The 19,136-nt window shown below is 43.9% G+C and overlaps 1 protein-coding gene across 1 annotated transcript in view; it reads left to right on the top strand.

Annotated features, from left to right (window-relative positions):
- negr1 (neuronal growth regulator 1) overlaps positions 1-19,136 on the top strand; it is a 747,391-nt gene that overhangs the window by 71,259 nt on the left and 656,996 nt on the right. The gene's annotated exons all lie outside the window — the stretch shown is intronic.

The following is a 19,136-nucleotide window of genomic DNA, read 5'->3' on the forward strand; positions in this document are numbered from 1 at the left end:
TACTCAGAGAGTAGTTGGGGTGTGGAACGCCCTGCCTGCAACAGTAGTAGACTCGCCAACTTTAAGGGCATTTAAGTGGTCAATGGATAGACATATGGATGAAAATGGAATAGTGTAGGTCAGATAGGCTTCAGATGGTTTCACAGGTCGGCGCAACATCGAGGGCCGAAGGGCCCGTACTGCGCTGTAACGTTCTATATTCTATGTTCTATAACCTCGGACACGCCTAAAATATATTTACATGGTTTGCAGGACTTCCCCCACACCGTCCACACCTGTCCTCCGCTTCCTCAAAAAACCTACTCAACTGGGCCACAGTCGTATGAGACAACACCTTCAAAACCCATGACCATCTAGATCAGTGATGGATAGGGGCCATATGTGGCCCATCAGGGTTCTGACTGCAGCCCATGAGACATTTTGTTGACTGTTTCCTGGGTGCAGAGTCTGCACCTACCCACTTAAGCCCTCACTTCCACCCTATCCCCATAACCCAATACCCCTCCTATCCTTTTTGGACACTCAGGGCAATTTAGCATGGCCAATCCACCTAACCTGCACGTCTTTGGACTGTGGGAGGAAACCAGAGCACCCGCAGGAAACCCATGTGGACATGGGGAGAACGTGCAGACTCTGCACGGACAGTGACCCAAGCCGGGAATCGAACCTGCGACCCTGGAGCTGTGAAGCAACTGTGCTGTGCTGCCGTCATGCAGCACATTAAGGGGAAAAGTTGTTTGAAGCAATTTCACCTTGTAAACTGTATAGCATAAATTAATGGGTTCCAGGATTGCTATTAGACAATTGTTGCTCACTGGCATTCAGTTTATTACAAAATTATATAGTTTGAGTTTCTTGTCTTAAATGCAATGCAGACACTCACTCTTCTGCTTGAGAATCCACACTGGCACTCTGAGCTCAGAACAAAAGTTTTTGATTTTGACTGAATAAATATAGTTCAATGTGGTCAATAGTTCAGTATAATATGGATTTTAAAAAGCAATGACCTACAGAAGCCAAGTGACAGATATTATACAGGAGGACCCTTTTCTATTATTGGACAGCGAAGTGGTTATTTTTCTACTGTACTTTATCTAGAGCCAAATTATTGCTTAAGATATACAAACTAAAGTTGCCAGCAAAAGTAAACAGGTGGTGTGATAGGGGCAGGCAGAATTTGGGATAACAAACAGCTTTACTGCTAATGAAAGTTCCTTGACAACTTTCATAATTAATGTCCATGCATAACTTGCATAATCAATTTCCATATGTCTCCAGGCAGAAAACAGAAAGAAGAAAAAATATTCTTTGAAAAGCAAATCATTATCCATTTTGACGAGATGGAAAGACCTATCTTCATATAACAATTGTTCTCACAGACCTTCTGTCTACATTAGAAAGGTAGTCTTATAGAAATGCAAATGAAACAGCCAGTATATTTAAATAAATTCCTTTGAAGTGACTCTTTGCATTCTCAGGTGTGAAATTCCAGAGAAGGATGTTGTTGGATGTCTGAATTGCAATTAACATTGAAACTTTCCAGAAGCTGGTTAATTTATAATACCAGACTTGTGGCATTTGGGCAGCATGGTAGCACAGTGGTTAGCAATTTTGCATCACCACTCGAGGGACCCAGGTTCGATTCCCGGCTTGGGTCGCTGTCCGTGTGGAGCCTGCATGTTCTCCCTGTGTCTGCGTGGGTTTCCTCCTGGTGCTCCGGTTTCCTCCCATAAGTCCCAAAAGACATGCTGTTAGGTGAATTGGACATTCTGAATTTTCCCTCCATGTAGTGAATAGGCGCCGGAATATGGGGACTAGGGGCTTTTCACAGTAACTTCATTACAGTGTTAATTGTCTACTTGTGACAATAAATATTATTATTATCTTTAGTCAGTGTCTTTTCTTGTCTTTTAACACATCCTTTTTAAAACAATTTTGATATATGTTGGCTAGCCAATGAAATTGCAGATGATTAACACATGCGCATCAGTCACATCACTGTTATACCACAGACCTGGAATCAACCTGATATGACCATGTTTGGGTAACTGGTAGATGTTGGGATGGGATCATGTGTTGATCCATCTAACCCTCATTTGTCTTTTAAGAAACTCTCCAAGTCACCGAACATAAAAATTAGAGAAAAGAAGGTCCCTGTGTGGTCTCTCTCTCTCTCTCACTTGCTCTCGCTCACTTTCTTGCCACAGGCAGTGTTTTAAGAATGAACCCACAGCTGCTGACTCCAGGAGACTAAATAGAAGCAATTTGCAAGATCTTTGAATGGTCTCATTTCAGAATTCAGAATAGCCCCTGGGTCTAACCAGAAACCATCTAAAGTACCAAACTACCAAATCTGTATTGAACTGAAATTTTGGGGCTTTTCTGTTTAATCTATTCTCCCACTTTAACTTTATGTGTGTGTGGGAGAGAGAGTTGGAGAGTTTTTATTATTTTTGGTTTGTTTTGGTGTTAAGTACAGAAAAACCTATTCTCTTTAAAAAAAAACTTGCAAGGAAGCTTGTCTGTTTGTTTCTTTTGCAGCTACAGCACTGAAACAGTTAAGCACTCACTGAAATGCCAAGCATAACCTTCAATTTAAAAAATGTTGCAACATGGAATGGGAAAAGAGGGGCATCATTCTACTGCTTCTCACCTGACTGTAACAATACATTGAACATCAAGTTAGTTTTATATCGTGCCTATATTGCAGTAAAAGTCACTTTGTGGATCCTCACAGTAGAGTGAAGGTAAATGGATGCAGAGACATTAAGAGAGGTGGTTAGAAGCTTGGTGAAAGGTGGGCTTTAAAGGAAGTGAGGGACAAAGGGAGAGAGGGGTTTTCTAGTTTGCATGGACAAGGAAATTGAAGGATTGCCTGGTAATGGTGAGATTAAGGAAGGCACAGCAAATTTGGATGAGCTGGTTAAAGGAACGTGGAACACAGGAGACCACCAGGGAACTTTATGAATAACCAAGTTTGAAAGTGACCAAGACATGAATGAGCAGTAAATGGGTTGATGTTGGTGCAGATGTGGTGATCTTTCCTTGTAGTGGAGAGGCTATGGTGGTTTTACTCAAAATGTTTTACAAACTGTTCTCTGTGCCTGAAAGAATAAAGACTACAATCTATGTGCGAGGGTTGGTTCAGTTCGAACTGTGTCTGTATTGTGCTGTTGTGTTCAGAGAAGACTACAGCATGAGGAATAAATATCAGAAGTAAGTAATTGCTCAGCAACAGGAGGCCAATTTCCAGAGGCAAAAATTTTCCTTTGTTCTTAGTTTTAACTGGAAGCCAGGGCAGTTGGAGTCAGGATCTTGGGGAGAGAACATCGTTTACTCCTGCCAGAAGAACGACTGGACAGGATGGGAGCTTCAAAGCAGCAGGCTTCCTAAAGTACAAGCCCAGATAACAGAGAGTTGGGACAGAAAGGATGTTTAAGAAGAATGTATTAAACAGAAACCAAGGTATTGTTCAGAAGAATCATGGATGAGAAAACAAAGTGTTCAGAGTTAAAGAGACAATTGCAGTAATTTAAAGTGGGACAGCAGTCTTCAAAGATAAATCAAAACTTCTGATGCCATTTTAATACATTCTGGGAATCAAGACTTAAAGCAATTGTGAACTGTTTGCACAGCAGTCCAGACAAAGACATTCTAAAGGGGTTGGTGTAAACTCCTGGCATGGGTTCACTGTTAAAAGTAGAGCAGAAGCTTTCTTTAAAAGTGTTATTTGGAAAACCTGCTGGTCTGGATTTCAGAATGCAAACCGTTCATAAATGGATTGCAGAATGCAAACCATTCTGTGGAACTCTTTGCCGCAGAAGGCTGTAGAGGTCAAATCACTGAGTGTCTTTAAGACAGAGATACATAGGTTTTTGATTAATAAGGGTATCAGGGGTTATGGGGAGAAGGCAGGAGAATGGGGATAAGAAAATATCAGCCATGATTGAATGGTGGAGCAGACTGGATGGGCCAAGTGGCCTAATTCTGCTCCTATGTTTTATATGGTCTTCTGAAAAGCCTTATTATGAGAGAAGATTTTAACGTGTGTTTTTGGGACTGGAGTTTGGATATTATCACGTGGGGAGGATTCTGAGGAGAAATCTACAGACACACTTGGGTTCAGAGTGGAGTGCGTATTTGCCCACAGGCATCTTGTGTGCTTAAAAGGGACTTTGTGCATTAATAAGATCATTGACACTTAAGTTGTACTTTGTAATCTGTGTCAATGCTAAAATCTGCCTATAATTATTCAGCTAAAGAGGGATAAAATAAATATTGTATTACCCTGCTTGATTTAAAAAAAATAGTTGTTGCTAAAACTAATTAGGGGTCCTGTGACTCTGTTCCTCCACATTTTATATAAAAAAAGTAAAAGTTACGGCTTTTTGAGCCAGGTTTCCATCCTGGGATCTTCCTGTCCAGTTACAACAGCAACTTGAATTGTAACAGATCCCATTTTAACACTTGAGGATTAATGTGACACAGACGGCAACAAAAACAAGACAGCAGTAAAGCTGCATACTAAACATTTAGTCGGCGGATCCTGATGGGTTGGAGAGCAACCTCTCCACCCTGTGCCCTGGTGTGACGGGAGGTCCTGTCGGAATTCCTGACTCTTGAGAAGGTTAAGTTTGAACTGAGGGGAAGGGTGGAGGGGTTCTACAATTCATGGACATTATTCATTATGCACTTTCAAGAATTGGATAACATCAAACATTAGTTGAGGGGGTGGGTGGGAGGGTTGGGGGACGGGGGCTGTGTGTGTTGATGGAGACTATGGGTGATTCCTGATTCCTTCTTGTCATTTGTTTATGTGAGCATGCGGGCTAATGTTTGGAGTTTGGTGGGTGGATCGGATCGTTGTTATTGATATGGGGATTGAAATATTTGTTACTGATTATTGTTTATTGTTGGTGGGTGCAAATTTGGGAGAAAATATGAAAAAGGAGAATAAAAATATAAAAAAAAACATTTAGTATATATTCATTGAAGATGTTTATCAACAACTAGTATCATATAAAGGGTGCGATTTAATGGAAATGAGTCTGAGTTGCATGTCGAGGGTGTTTAGCTGGGTGTAGCCCGGCGCTAGCAGTGCCGAGAACAACCCTGCTGTTAAACAGGACTCTGCTTCATTTCTGGGCTTCACTGGGCCCCATTAGTCCTATTTACTGCACTAACGAGCCCCACTCATCAGTGGGCATCCCACTCTCTAGATCCCCACTGAGGCGCCAGCCCCCCTGCAACTCTCCAATAAAGGGGGTCATCAAGCTCCTTGCACCCCACCTCATAAGGGCAGGGCACATATTCAAGTGAGATTTGAATATGCATGTCTGGGTCCCGAGGATCCAGATCTCGATGCCTCGCAAGATCTTGTTAGATCTTGCAAGGCGGGACGATTCCGATACATTTTGCAAGATTTACCGGCCTCATCGCATCCCGAGTCAAGCGTGGCGCGGGTGATAGATCATGCATGTGCACAAAGACTTTGGGTGGAATCTTGCAGAGGAGACCAGGGTTGAGGCCATCGGTTAGAGAGAGATCGAGATCCCCAAATCTTCTCTTTTTGAGAAGACCCACAAAACCATGTGCCATCCCAGGATCAATAACACCAGAGGCGAAAATACCACTCGTCAAGAACTGCAGGTCGGTTAGAGATTGGCAGCTGTTCTGTACTCATCAGCACCACCAGGGAGGCGGTGACTGCTGTTGGGATGACACACATTTGGGGTCTCTGTTCGGGGAGGGTTCCGAGCACATGTGAATGATAGCAAGAAGGGGATTGCAGGTTGGGTGCTATGGATTGTGGTCAAACCTGCCTTGGGGGAAGGCACAAGATTTTATGCAGTCGGGTAGATTTCAGCTAAGCTCTCCATATTTTCTCTTGATAGAAGAGTCACTGAAGCCCCTCTTTACCCACCCCCATACACTCCCATGCAGACGCATGCATATGCACACATGACTCTCTTTCCAACCTCTCTTCATCCCCTATACACATACACAAGCTATATTCGCCATCCCCTCCTCCTGCCACTCACTCAGCAGCCTTTTGTCAAACTCTCCCTTCAACACACTCACTCACACAGCAACTCTTCTTCCTGAAATCCACCCTCCCCCCACATACACACACACACACGACAGCCCCACTCTGTTTATTACATTTGGTACTAGATACCACCACAGTTGTCAGCTTAGGGTGAAGAACCTTGGGCTGGATTCTCCAAGCCTCCATGCCGAAGTCGCGTTCGGCACGGGGCGGAGAATGGGCATCAAACCGAAAATTCGGACCGGCACCGCTCCCGCCATTCTCCGGTCTCCAGAGAGTGTCTCGCGCGTGAACTACGCGGCGCGGGTAGGGAGCCTTTGACAGCGGCCCGCCTGCGATTCTCTGCGTGAAACCGGACGAGTTCCCAATGGCGTGGTTCGAACCACCTATCGGCCGTCAGAACGCCTGGTGGTGGCTGTGGACTCAGCCCGCAGCCGCTCTGGTGGAGGGGTGGGGGGATCGTTCACCGGGGGGGCCCTCATGGACGGCCAGGGGATCGATCGGGTGTCACAGACCAGTGGGCGCGCGCAATCACGGGGAGGTGGGGGCCTACATTTTTGGTGCCGCTCCGCGGTGCGAGTTCGCTTTGTCTCACGGGGCGGCTGCTGCAGGCCGCCGGTGTGCGCATGCGCGGACTCCCGACCGGAAGTGTGGGGCACCATATCCGCAGCCGGAGCTGCGAGAAGCACTCCACGGCTTAGCTAGCCCCCTGCAGATGGGAGAATCACTCAGGATTTTCTTAAGGAAAGCATTTATACGCTGGGGTGGGGGACATAGCCTCATTTTTGGCAAATCCAGCCCCTTTACTACAAGCAGAAAACAACAGAAACAGTCAAGTTTGAAGCTACCAACATTCTTGCGTCAGCCTCATGACCTCCCAGATTTACCCACACTCGGTCAGACACAGGTAAACTTGGGGGCTTCTCATTGCTCCAGGTTGACACACAAGCCACGGCGTGCTTGCAACCACTGCTAAAAGTGGTTTCTGATGTTGAAAAGTGCTCTCAGCTGTGTCCCTTCCCTGCTGTTTGGCAGCATCGATCAGCTGGGTTCAGGTTGTCACTCCAAACCTCTTGTGGGTCATCTGCTCGCCAGAGCCACCATTGCTACCTTGGAGGAGGGAGAGCTTGTGACCACATTGTGACCTCTGCAACCCCATATGGGGTTGTGCTGCACAGTTGGGAACTTCTAGGCTACGAGATCAGAAGCTCAGCTGCTAAGAACATAAAGAGAAGTAAGAGTAGGCAGTCCTGCCCTTTGAGTCTGCTCCACATTCAATAAGATTGTAGCTGATCTTTTCTCTCAGATCCCTTCCTGCACTATCCTGTTTCATTGAATCCCTACATTGCACAAGGAGACCATTCAGCCCATCAAGTCTGTATTGACCCTTCGAATGACCACCCTACCTAGGCCCAATTTACGCCCTTTTCCTCAAATCCTACCCTAAAGGACAATTTATCTAACTTTCACACCTTTGGACTGTGGAGGAAACTGGAAGAAACCACGCACACAGTGGGAGAATGTACAAACTCCACACAGGCAGGCACCGAGGCTGGAATTTAACCCGGGTCCTTGGTGCTGTGAGGCAGCAGTGCTAACCACTGTATCTTAGGGTTTTGCAACACTGAGGGAATGCTATCAATCTCTGACTTGAAAACACTTGAGGCCAAACAGGGTCTGAAATTGTGAACAGTTTGGTTTAGTCTGACACGGTGACCAGTGAGTGACAATAAATAGAGTTTATGGCAGGAACTGAAGATGATGGAACAAAAACAAAAAATACTGGACAATCTCAGCATCTCTGACAGCATCTGTGGAGAGAGAAGGGAGCTAATGTTTCGTGTCTGGATGACTTTTTGTCAAAACTGCTGAGATTGTCCAGTTTTTGATTCAGATTCCAGCATCCGCAGTAATGTGCTTTTGTCTGAAGGTGATGGCTTTGACCCTCCCAATGGTGGATTTTGGCTGTTCGAAGACTGGACAAGAAGTTTCTGCTGAAAGTCCTGACTTGTGGTGGTGAATCTTGCATAGGTCATCACTCATTAAATGATTCTAGGCGGCAGGAGGCCCTGAAGCGTCCAGTCAAAATGGTGGAGAGTTAAAACTGGATGACCTGTCAAAGCGGAATCCCTTTGGATGGTTCGCCAATGAAGTTTGACCAAGAATGGCTCGCTGAAGATGACTAAATGTGGGGGAAATTGAATAGTGAATGGACAATAAGTATTTGATGTAGAAACTGTGGTTAGAACAGGGTAGGTAAAAATTTGAACTGTGCAGTTCCACGGAGCTGGACAATGGAGGAGAGTTGTTTAGCAGGATTGTTTGATCAACTGTTTATATGACTACAGAGTGGTCAATCAGAATACAAAAGAAAAATGCACCGTGGCCACATAGTCATGGAGTGTGTTTCATGTTTCACACACAAATCCAATTGGTCAGTCCAAACCTGAACAACAGTAGCCGTAACTCATGCTGGATTAATTGCTTATTGCTCGGCTAAGCTGATACTTTCAATTGAGCTTTTCATGTTGCCGTACTGCTATTGTTAAATGATGCCACTAGACTGAGAAATAACAAAAGAAAATACTTTATTAAAACACATTTCTTGTGTAATACAGACAGATCTTAAAAATGTGTTTATAAAGGGTTTAGAACTGTGTAATTGCTTTAAAGATCAATGATATGAGTTATAAACCAAGCAAATCAAATCATTAACTAATAATAAATGAGAAAGTGTTCAATTATTGTGGTTTCCAGCACATCTGGGACTGATATTGCCAAGTGTCAAAACTAGCATCTGATGTGTCGGAACCCAGAATAATTGAACACTTTCTCATTTATTATTAGTTGATGATTTGATTTGCTTTGGTTTATAAATCATTTCATTGCTCTTTAATGTGTATTTGTTCTGGCAGTATGTGGAGCTGCAGAGTCCCTGGGCTCATTTGTTTGAACCCCTGCTTTCACTGGTACTGAGTGATATATGAAAATGATGGATGTATGGCTGAAGATCAGACCTCCATTTTTTTCTTCAGGTTAGAGTGAGTGTCCTGGGAGCACAAAATAAACAAGGTGGATGAACCTCCAGCTGCACTGAAAACAAGTTTGATGTATATGTGAAACTTGTGATATTCAGTTGCTTTGCTATTTAATTTTCAGTTATCATGGGCTGGATTCTCTGCTGGCGGGATTCTCCATTTTGTCAGTGCCCAGGTGTTTCCCGACGGTGTGGGGCTGCCACGATGGGAAATCCCATTGACCGGCCGGCATAACGGAGAATTCCGCCGGCAGGTCGGGGCAGAAAAGTGGCACGGCAGAGAATCCAGCCCCATACCTGTATTCCTCTCCCCTGCTGGGTGTAGCATCAAGCCTGCAGATCGCCCTCCAGCACTTTGCCCAAGAGGCTATTCCTCAAACATGAGCCGAAGTAATGGGTACCATTATTCAACTACCATAACAAATGTCCACGGAAGAGAGATCAGGAGCTGTGGAAATGTGTTTTTAACCCCTGCTGCCGAGATGAGCTATATCAGTTGTAGTCCACTGCTATTACCCTGGGTGGGATTTACCCGAGGACTGGCAAGAAAATGGTCTGGGAAATCCTGTACAATAATTTGGGACAGCATTAGATGGTGTATGTATCCACTGAGTTTTCACGGGAGACGATTGTTTGATTGAGGTTGTTGTGCTGTACCTGGCAAAGAATCTGAGAAATGTAACAGAATAGTTCATGCTGAGTTAGTAGAATTTGTATTGACAATTGAGGTGAAAATATATTCATCCTGGTTTCTGAGAAACATGTTAAAATATTCACCTATTCATTCATTCCGTTTGCAAATTGATTGGTAATTGATTACAATTGAAATGTATCAAAAGTTTAGTTGAACTTATTTTTTACCAAGTGTGCACATTTTTATCATTCTTTGTGGTTCATGTTGTGCAAATTTAAAAATGCAAACTGCCTTATAAATATGTATAATTTTAAACTTCCAGCAAATGGGATTAAACCTGTTAATTTGAAATTTCAAGACTGGTACACTAGATATTATACATATTGCTAGGGTGTAAATTATATACATGTCTTACTATTCTGCAGTCAATCAGATTCTCATTCTGTGAGGTGATATTTAAATTATAGCTTACAGGTACTGTAATTACAGGGCTGTTCAAGCTAAATGATTCAAAATCCATGACATTGGGGTCAGAAAGCATATCTGTTATGTCACTATCCCTGTGGGTTTCAGATTGGATGTAGTAAGTTCCATTACTTTCTTTAGTAAAATTGTTTTCAGCATAGTCCACAGATTTTGAAAGTGGGTGCGGTTATACATTTTGCTTTTGTCTGATTTAAAGGAATATAATTGGCCTGTTCCCTTAGTTGTCCATACCAGTTTAACAGTAGTGTACTGGAGGGTCAAAATATTTTGCTGGCTTTGGCCATGGGGTTAGAGGAGGAGACAAAGATGCTGGATCACATGAGGTACCATTCCACTCAGTGCATTACCGAATTGGCCATCAACATGTATGAGTCAATGTGAAAAATGTAAGTAGAGAATTAACCTACCACAGTTTAGCTGATCTAGATCTTGTCCTTACCCAATGCCCATGTGTGAAAACCTCCAATATGATCAGTTGATATAAATTGGGAAGAGGAATTCTGACTGATGGTTTCCTTTTTTTCTCCTTCTTCCAGCCTCATAGCCAACTTTAATTAACCTATTTCTATCCAGGAACCGAAAAGGTTTACAGCACAGAAAGATGTGGCTTTGAATTGTGTTCTGTCCTGCTCTTTGCTCAAGTAATGTAAAGCTAATGCCACTGCTTTACCCCCTGTCTCCATACCACAGTATCATCCTCTGCTTCATATGTTTAGATGCTGTTCTCTTTAAGAAAGCAATGATCTCTCCATCAACCACACCCTGTGGCAACAACTTCCAAGCTCCAAGAATCTCTGCTGAAAGAAATTTCTCCCAAAATATCCTTTCTGTGGTAATTTTAAATTGAGTTCAAATTAAGTAACTGATTTCCGAAACCAAAACAAATCCTTAATTTTTATCATTTAAAACAAAACTCTACTGAATCACTGAATCACCAATACAAAGCAAAATATTGTAGATGTTGGAAATCTGAAATAAAATCAGAAAATGCAGAAAATACACAGCGGGTCTTGCAGAATCTGTGGAGAGAAACAAAATTAACATTTTAGGTGAGTGACCTTTCATCAGAACCACAGGATTGAATTCTGGGGCCCTGATGGGCGTGACGCAGTGACTGAATTTTCCAGTTGGTCACAACCGACCCCCCCCCCCCCCCCCCCCCCCCCCACCTCTCCCCCCCCGCAGAGGTGTTGAGAACTAGGCCAGCTACCTGAGGTGGCTTCAAGGCAGCAGACTGGGTGGTGAGGTGGCTAAAGCTTCAGGCAGATTTTGAGGCTAGCACAAAGGCAGCCCGGCTACTCAGACCATTTTCTATTTTAAAGTTTGAAACATGGAGAAAATCAATGTGCCCTCTCTCTCGCTTACCTGAAAAGCAAGCTTGCTGTTTATGCAGTGCTCGGGGGCTTCCTATTGCCTTGCCATTTCATCACTAATTGGCCAACAGTGTAGGCGTCCAGTTCATATTTGACCCTGACGCCCAGGTCCTAAAACCTAATCTTGCTCTTGATTTATGAATTCTGATAATAGGTCTTCAAGCTGAAATGGCAACTCTGGGCTGAATTTAATGTTCTTGATGCAGATCCCACCTACCGGTTGGAGAATCAGTAGGAAAGCGACATTGTTTCAATGTGGGAGGCATGATCAAAATGCTAGCCAGAATTGTGCATTCCCTGGAATTTAGGGCCTGGTTACAGAAATATCACTGCAATACATATCACACCCGCCCCCACCACCACTACCCAGAGCTGTTGGTCAATCAGGGGACAGCTGTCCATCGCCAGCAATGCTACAGGAAGCAATGGCTGCTGCCTGTAATTTGTCTTCACAGGACCCCTGGAAAGAAGTGAGTCGGGTGGCTTGAGGTCATGCGGAAGGTGTCACCAGTGAGGGGGGTAGGAAATAAGATGGGAGGGCGAAGTGTAGCTCTCAGTGCACACCTTCAATCCTTCAATGGGGCATGAAGTGTCTTTTGAAAGAGGAACCTTTCAAGGTCTTGGCATCTTTCTTGAATTGTCCACAGTACTCCAAAGTGCAACAGCAAACTTATCTGGCATTGAACTTCATTTTCCATGCCTCTGCCTATTTTCCATATCTGTTTATGCCACCCTGAAGCCAATAATCATCCTCACTATGATCATCTACTTTGTCAAGCTTCATATCATCTGCAGACTTTACAGTGCTGCTCTCTAACCTGAGTATGGTTGTCTATAAAATTGCAAAAGTAGAAGCAGAAGACATGGCAAAACTGATCCTTCAGGAACATCATTGCAAACTATTTCTAAGTCTAAAAAATGTCCATTCATCCATCCACCACCACCACCCTTTCCTTTCAGTCGCAGAGCTAATTTAATATCCATACTGCCACTTTCTCCTTCACTGCATGAGTCCCATCTTCTTAATAAGCCTCCTGTATGGCATTTAATCGTATACCGTACAAAGATCTATGTATAATTTTATTGCAGTTCCTTGATAAATCTCCCCCATTTAGTTTCCTCATTAACCTCTTCCCTTTATTTAATAGTGGTATAACATGAGCAACGCTCAAACCCTCTGGAGTTACTCCTGTATCCAATGGCATATTGAAAAATTGTGAGCAATTCCTCTGCTTTGTCCACCTTAGTTCCTTTCAGCAACAAAATTCTTTGTATCTCGACCAGGTGAGTTACCACCTTTCTGTAATGTTAAAGTTTTCAATATGTCTTTTTCACCCATTATTATCCTGTCAGTAACTTCCCTCCTCTCTTTTCTTGTAATCTTCACGTCTTCTGCCTCTACTTGTCAGTTTGGGTCCTTTTCCTATCCTTAGCAAACTGTCTACACTTTATACAATGGTTTAAGGTTCAATTTAATGTAGCTCGCTAATCTCTTCTAGTAACCTTTCTGCTGTATTAACCTTTTTCAATGCCCTCTGGTAGTTTCCATAATCTTGCTGGTTATTAGTTGAATCATGCTGTTGACATTTGTAAAAAGCCTTCTTTTTCTGTTTTACTTTAACTTTTATTTTCTTTGCCATTCTATGTGGATTAGCTTTGGATGCTCTACCTTTTTCCTTTAAAGGAATATGCCTAGACTGCACCGAAACAAGCTCTACCTGAATGCTCTCTGTTGCTCCATTAATAATCTTTATAACAGCCTTTATTGTCACAAGTAGGCTTACATTAACACTACAATGAAGTTCATGTGAAAATCCCCTAGTCGCCACATTCCGGCGCCTAGTCGGGTACACAGAGGGAGAATTCAGAATGTCCAAATTTCGGAATTTGTGGGAGGAAACTGGAGCACCCGGAAGAAACCCACACAGACATAGGGAGAACGTGCAGACTCAACACAGACAGTGACCCAAGCCGGGAATCAAACCTGGGACTCTGGAGCTGTAAAGCAACAGTGCTACCCACTGTGCTACCGTGCCGTCCACAGCAATAAATAGCATTCGTTTTCCAATCTGCCTATGCTAGATCTCCGCCTAAATCTCCGAAATTAGCCTTTTCCCAGTTCTGCATTTTTACCATTGATATTTCAGGGTCTCTTTCCATAATTACTTTGAACCACATTACATTTTGGTCATTTTAGCTGTAACATACTCCCACTTGGTCTAATTCATTTCCCAAGACTTCACTCCTTACCTCCTGGACTACAGCCTCCAAAGAATGATCTGAGAATCTGCATTCGGCCACACAAAAACTAGCTGCAGCTCAGCTTAACAGTGATAATGGGTGGAGGCCACCAGGAACTGCTGATGACTCACCAAAAATCACTCTCTACAATGTGCATGCTGTTGAATTACCAGAAAGATTCATTCGGACATTAAACTTAAATCATGCTGATGTCATCAGGTATATTAAATGATTTCCCTGGCTCCTTCATTTTTAGGCTTGAGTTCAACATTTGCTCCATTGATCTGAATGTAGTCCTGGGTCTATTTTGAAAGTGTTTCTCGGGCAGCGCGGTGGCTCAGTGGGTAGCACTGCAGTCTCACGGCGCCGAGGAACCAGGTTCGATACCGGCTCTGAGTCACTGTCCGTGTGATAAGTTTGCATATTCTCCCCTTGTTTGTGTGGGTTTCGCCCGCACAACCCAAAGATGTGCAGGGTAGGTGGATCTACAGGGTAGTAGATGCTAAATTGCCCCTTAATTGGTAAAATGAATTGGGTGCTCTAAATTGTAAACAAAAAAATAGTGTTTCTCACTTTGACCTTGCCTTTATTTCAATTTACATTGGGGTGGTTAAAATTGGGGTGTTATTGCCTTTTGATTGTGCATATAATCTTTAAGCCATGTACCTATGCACCACTATATTTTGGCTTAAAATGTGCAACAGTGTGCAATTTTCCTGTTTTCTACCTTTATCCATATGATGTCTATTTTTAACACATTGACCTATGACACCTTTATGACTTGGTTGAGAATCAACAATTCAAATGAAGGAACAAGTCGGGGACTTTAATGTTTCATAAAAGGGTGGGGTGGTATCACTATCTTTCTGAAACCTAGGGGTTGGTATCAAACTGCCATGTCTTGTAAACCATAGGTTATCTCATAACATGTACCTGTGATTCAATATGATTTTTTTATGGCAGTTGCATTGATATAAAGAAACAAATTGAATACAAACCTTATCAGCTTCAAAGGTAGATTAAATCAGAAGATGCATTGTCAGCAGAAACAAAAGAGATTGGGGAACTCACACCTATTTTCAAAATAATAAGTGTATCAAACAAGATGGAGAGAATTATGCTGTGCTGTTTCCAGACAACTGCCAATGTTTCCCGTTGCCAAATACCAAGAACTGCCAGAGACTTATCTTTCATTTTCCCTCTTTATTCCCCCTCACAGAAATTCTGGAATCTTCTCTTGTTGTCTCCCCTCTCAACGTGGCTTGAATCTGTAACTAATTGGTATGTGACTCAAAACCTGCATCCAACATACTCCAGCTCCTCCATTTTGCATTATCTATGAAGTCATTAAAACTGGCAGTCTGTGCATCAGGAAACCCTGTGCACATCAATGGTTGGTTTAGTGAGAAATATCATTACTCATGGGCCTTTGACACTTGGTGACCAAACTAGATTGTGTATTGCTTTGGCCAAACCTGCTGCCAAGCAATATGATTACCTATATAAATAATTGCCAGATAATTATTTAAAAGCTTTTGTTGCAATGTTTAAAGTAATTGGGCTGGAGTCCCCACACCGTTGGGAAAATTGAGGTGTTTTACGACAGAAAAACTGGCGTCAAAAGGCCACAGGTTCCCCGTTTTTCTGGGGGCTAGCAGGCATCTGTCGAAGAGCTTGCAGCTCTAGCTGTCGATACTGCCTCCTGCACTTCCAGGTCAGAGGCCGCGCATGTACACGGTGGCGGCCTTCAGCAGCCGCGCCATGCTCTGTGGCGGACTCAGCCCGTGGACCTGGACCGGCAAAATAGTGCCCCGCATCGGCTGCTCGTGCGCTCTGGAGTGCCTGCACACATTGACCCCAGCCCCAAATGAATCTCCCCCCGCCCGCTGATTGGCCCTCCCCTGACTGTGGTGGCCTTGGACTGAGTCGCAACCGCCATGCGTGGATCATGGATGGTGGGACCATGTTAGAACCACGCCGTCAGGGATTTGGCCGGTCAGCAACGGAGCATTATGTGGTGGACCGCAGGCAATGGCCTGAAGCGGTGGATACTCGACAGGGAGTACGGCGGGAGAATTGTGAAACCGGCAACGGTCCCAATTTCGTGTGCGAAAACAGGTCTCAATCCCGTCGCCGAACATGATTTTGCCGTTGTCGGGTGGGTGGGGCGGGCGGGGTGCGGGAGGCCCATTTTGTTTTTGGGCCTTGTTATCAAATTCCCGCATGAAGTGTTAACATTTTGGTTGGAGGATCATAATCACTCCGTTCCGTGTTGTGGTTTGGAAATTAAGGTGAGAATATTTTCTGTTACAATGGCAAATAATAAAGTGAGGATCCACCTCACTTTAAGGTGGTTCATCCCCAGAATCATCAAGGACACAGAAGGTTAAGTGATAAAAATATACATTTTTAAAACAGCACATAAATTTACCATTAGTATTAAATTTAATCTTGCTCCTAAATCAAGCAAACTCCTGGAAGGGAAAACAAAAATCCAAATTTATTTTGTTTGCCTGAGAGTGTGTTAATTATAAAGTAATAAAACTCTGTTTTTGTTTACTCAATGCCAGTGCGCAATAGGTGCAATGGAGTGATTGATCATGCCTGTCCTCCAAATGCCTACTGCCTGCAGTGGTATGAATTATGACCATGAATTGTGCAAGCATCTACAGCCAGTATGAAATTCCTAATTTCACCTTTTTATAAAAAATTGAATCCTTCATGGCAATTCAATATTTTACTCCATTTTAAGCGCACTGACATTGAATACAACCTTCTGTTTCTGTGAATCTGGAGTGCTCCTGGCACGATCTGGCAATAACTAAAATATGTACCTGCAGTGGTTATTTCCTAAAGTTGGTGGAGATTAATAGCAACTGCATCCAGTAACCCAACACTGAAACTTAAAAAAACATGGGAGGAAAGGAAGTGACTTGGGCAGCACAATGGTGCAGTGGTTAGCACTACTGCCTCACTGCGCTGAGGACCCGAATCACTGTCAGTGTGGAGTTTGCACATTCTCCGTAAGACGGCATGGTTCTCACCCCCACAACCCAAAAAAGATGTGCAGGATAGGTGGATTGGCCACGCTAAATTGCCCCTTATTTGGAAAAAAAGAATTGGGTAATCTAAATTTTTTTTAAAAAGGAAGTGACTAACAGTAGAGATTTCATTCTGTGACAGATAGTTTAAAAATTGAAGTTGTCTGTGTTTTCCAAGTTTAACAGAGGGCACAAGCTGGACCTGAACATAGAACATAGAACATAGAACAGTACAGCACAGAACAGGCCCTTCAGCCCTCAATGTTGTGCCGAGCCATGATCACCCTACTCAACCCACGTATCCACCCTATACCCGTAACCCACCAACCCCCCCCCCCTTAACCTTACTTTTATTAGGACACTACGGGCAATTTAGCATGGCCAATCCACCTAACCCGCACATCTTTGGACTGTGGGAGGAAACCGGAGCACCCGGAGGAAACCCACGCACACAGGGGGAGGACGTGCAGACTCCACACAGACAGTGACCCAGCCGGGAATCGAACCTGGGACCCTGGAGCTGTGAAGCATTTATGCTAACCACCATGCTACCCTGCGGGTTACCATTGATGAGAAACTAAACAGAACCAGACATACAAATAGTGTAGCGGCAAGAGCAGGTCAAAGGCCGGGAATCCTGCAGCAAGTAACTCACCTCTTGATTCCCCAAAGCCTGTCCAGCATCTAGAATGCACAAGTCAGGAGTGTGATGGAATACTGTCCATTTTCCTGGATGAGTGAAACTCCAACCACACACAAAGAAGCTCAACACCATTCAGGACAAAGCAGCCCGCTTGATTGGCACCCCATCCACATTCATTCCTCCCACCACCGACAGACAATGGGAGCAATGTGTACCATCTGCAAGATGCACTGCAGAATTCATTAAGGCACCTTCCAAACTCACACTTTCTACCATCTGGAGGGACAGGGGCAGCAGACACATGGAAACCTCACCACCTGGATGATCCCGGCCAAGCCACTCACCAACCGACATGGAACTATATCGCTGTTCCTTTACTGTTGCTGGTCAAAATACTGGAACTCCCTCCCTAGAAGCACTGTGGGTGTACCTACACCACATGGACTGCAGGGGTTCAAGAAGGCAGCTCAACACTAGCTTCTTGAGGGCAATTAGGGAGACCCCATATCCCATGCAATTCTGGCAGGCCCACATAAATTTGGTTGGAATTGATTGCTTGCTATCACATGGCTTTAACATAGAGAAGTTACCATCAAGCATTCCCAAGTTACATAAAGTATGCATTTGATAAACAATAAATCTCACTCCTCAACCCACCATCAAAGCACTCACAAGTCAGGTATAACAGTTTAGAGATTGTATTAGAGGGGCTGTAACTTTTGAGCTTCAGGGTAGTATAACTGGGGGCAAGGGTATCCCAAAGATAGTTCTGACTGGTTTACAGCAACAGTTACCCCCCCCCCCCCCCCCCCCCCCCCCCAAAGATTTAAGAATTAAAACCACTTTTAACTTCTGGGTTACTACTGCATAGACTAACTCCAACATTTCCATTGGGGTCTTCACCCCCCCAAGGGATCCCCCCCACCCCCCCCACCGCCCAATTACCACCCTCTCACCGAGTAGTTATTGCTTATTTTGTTTGGCTGAAACAGGTGCAATGTGTGTACATTTTCTTTCTGTCTGCAAAGAACAGGGCCCTGTGTATCAATATCTATGGTTTCCAGTACATGAAATTGCACCATACTGTGAGCCTGACTAACTGTCTTAAATTTGTTGCCAACGTAATATTTATCACACCGAAAATTATTTAGCAAATGTTACCCAATTGCAGAATTGCATCCAATGTTGGACACGTATGCTTTGAAATTTGCAAGTACGCGCTGGTTGGGAGCCATCTGCAACTTGCCTATTGCGAACAGCGGAAGTGACATCCTGTCTAATATGATCAGCCAGTCAATTTGGTTTGAAGGTCTACATGGCTAGCGTCACAGATGTGATAGCCGCTCGCTGGTTCATTCCTCAATGAAATGCCTTGACCTATCACAGTCAAGCTGCCTGGTTTAAATGATCAATAATGCTTAGCAGTTAATAGAACATAGAACAGTACAGCACAGAACAGGCCCTTCGGCCCTCGATGTTGTGCCGAGCAATGATCACCCTACTTATACCCACATCCCAACAATCCCCCCATTAACCTTACACTACGGGCAATTTAGCATGGCCAATCCACCTAACCCGCACATCTTTGGACTGTGGGAGGAAACCGGAGCACCCGGAGGAAACCCACGCACA

This window comes from Scyliorhinus canicula, chromosome 4 (genome assembly GCF_902713615.1).
Source record: "Scyliorhinus canicula chromosome 4, sScyCan1.1, whole genome shotgun sequence".
Lineage (NCBI taxonomy): Eukaryota > Metazoa > Chordata > Chondrichthyes > Carcharhiniformes > Scyliorhinidae > Scyliorhinus > Scyliorhinus canicula.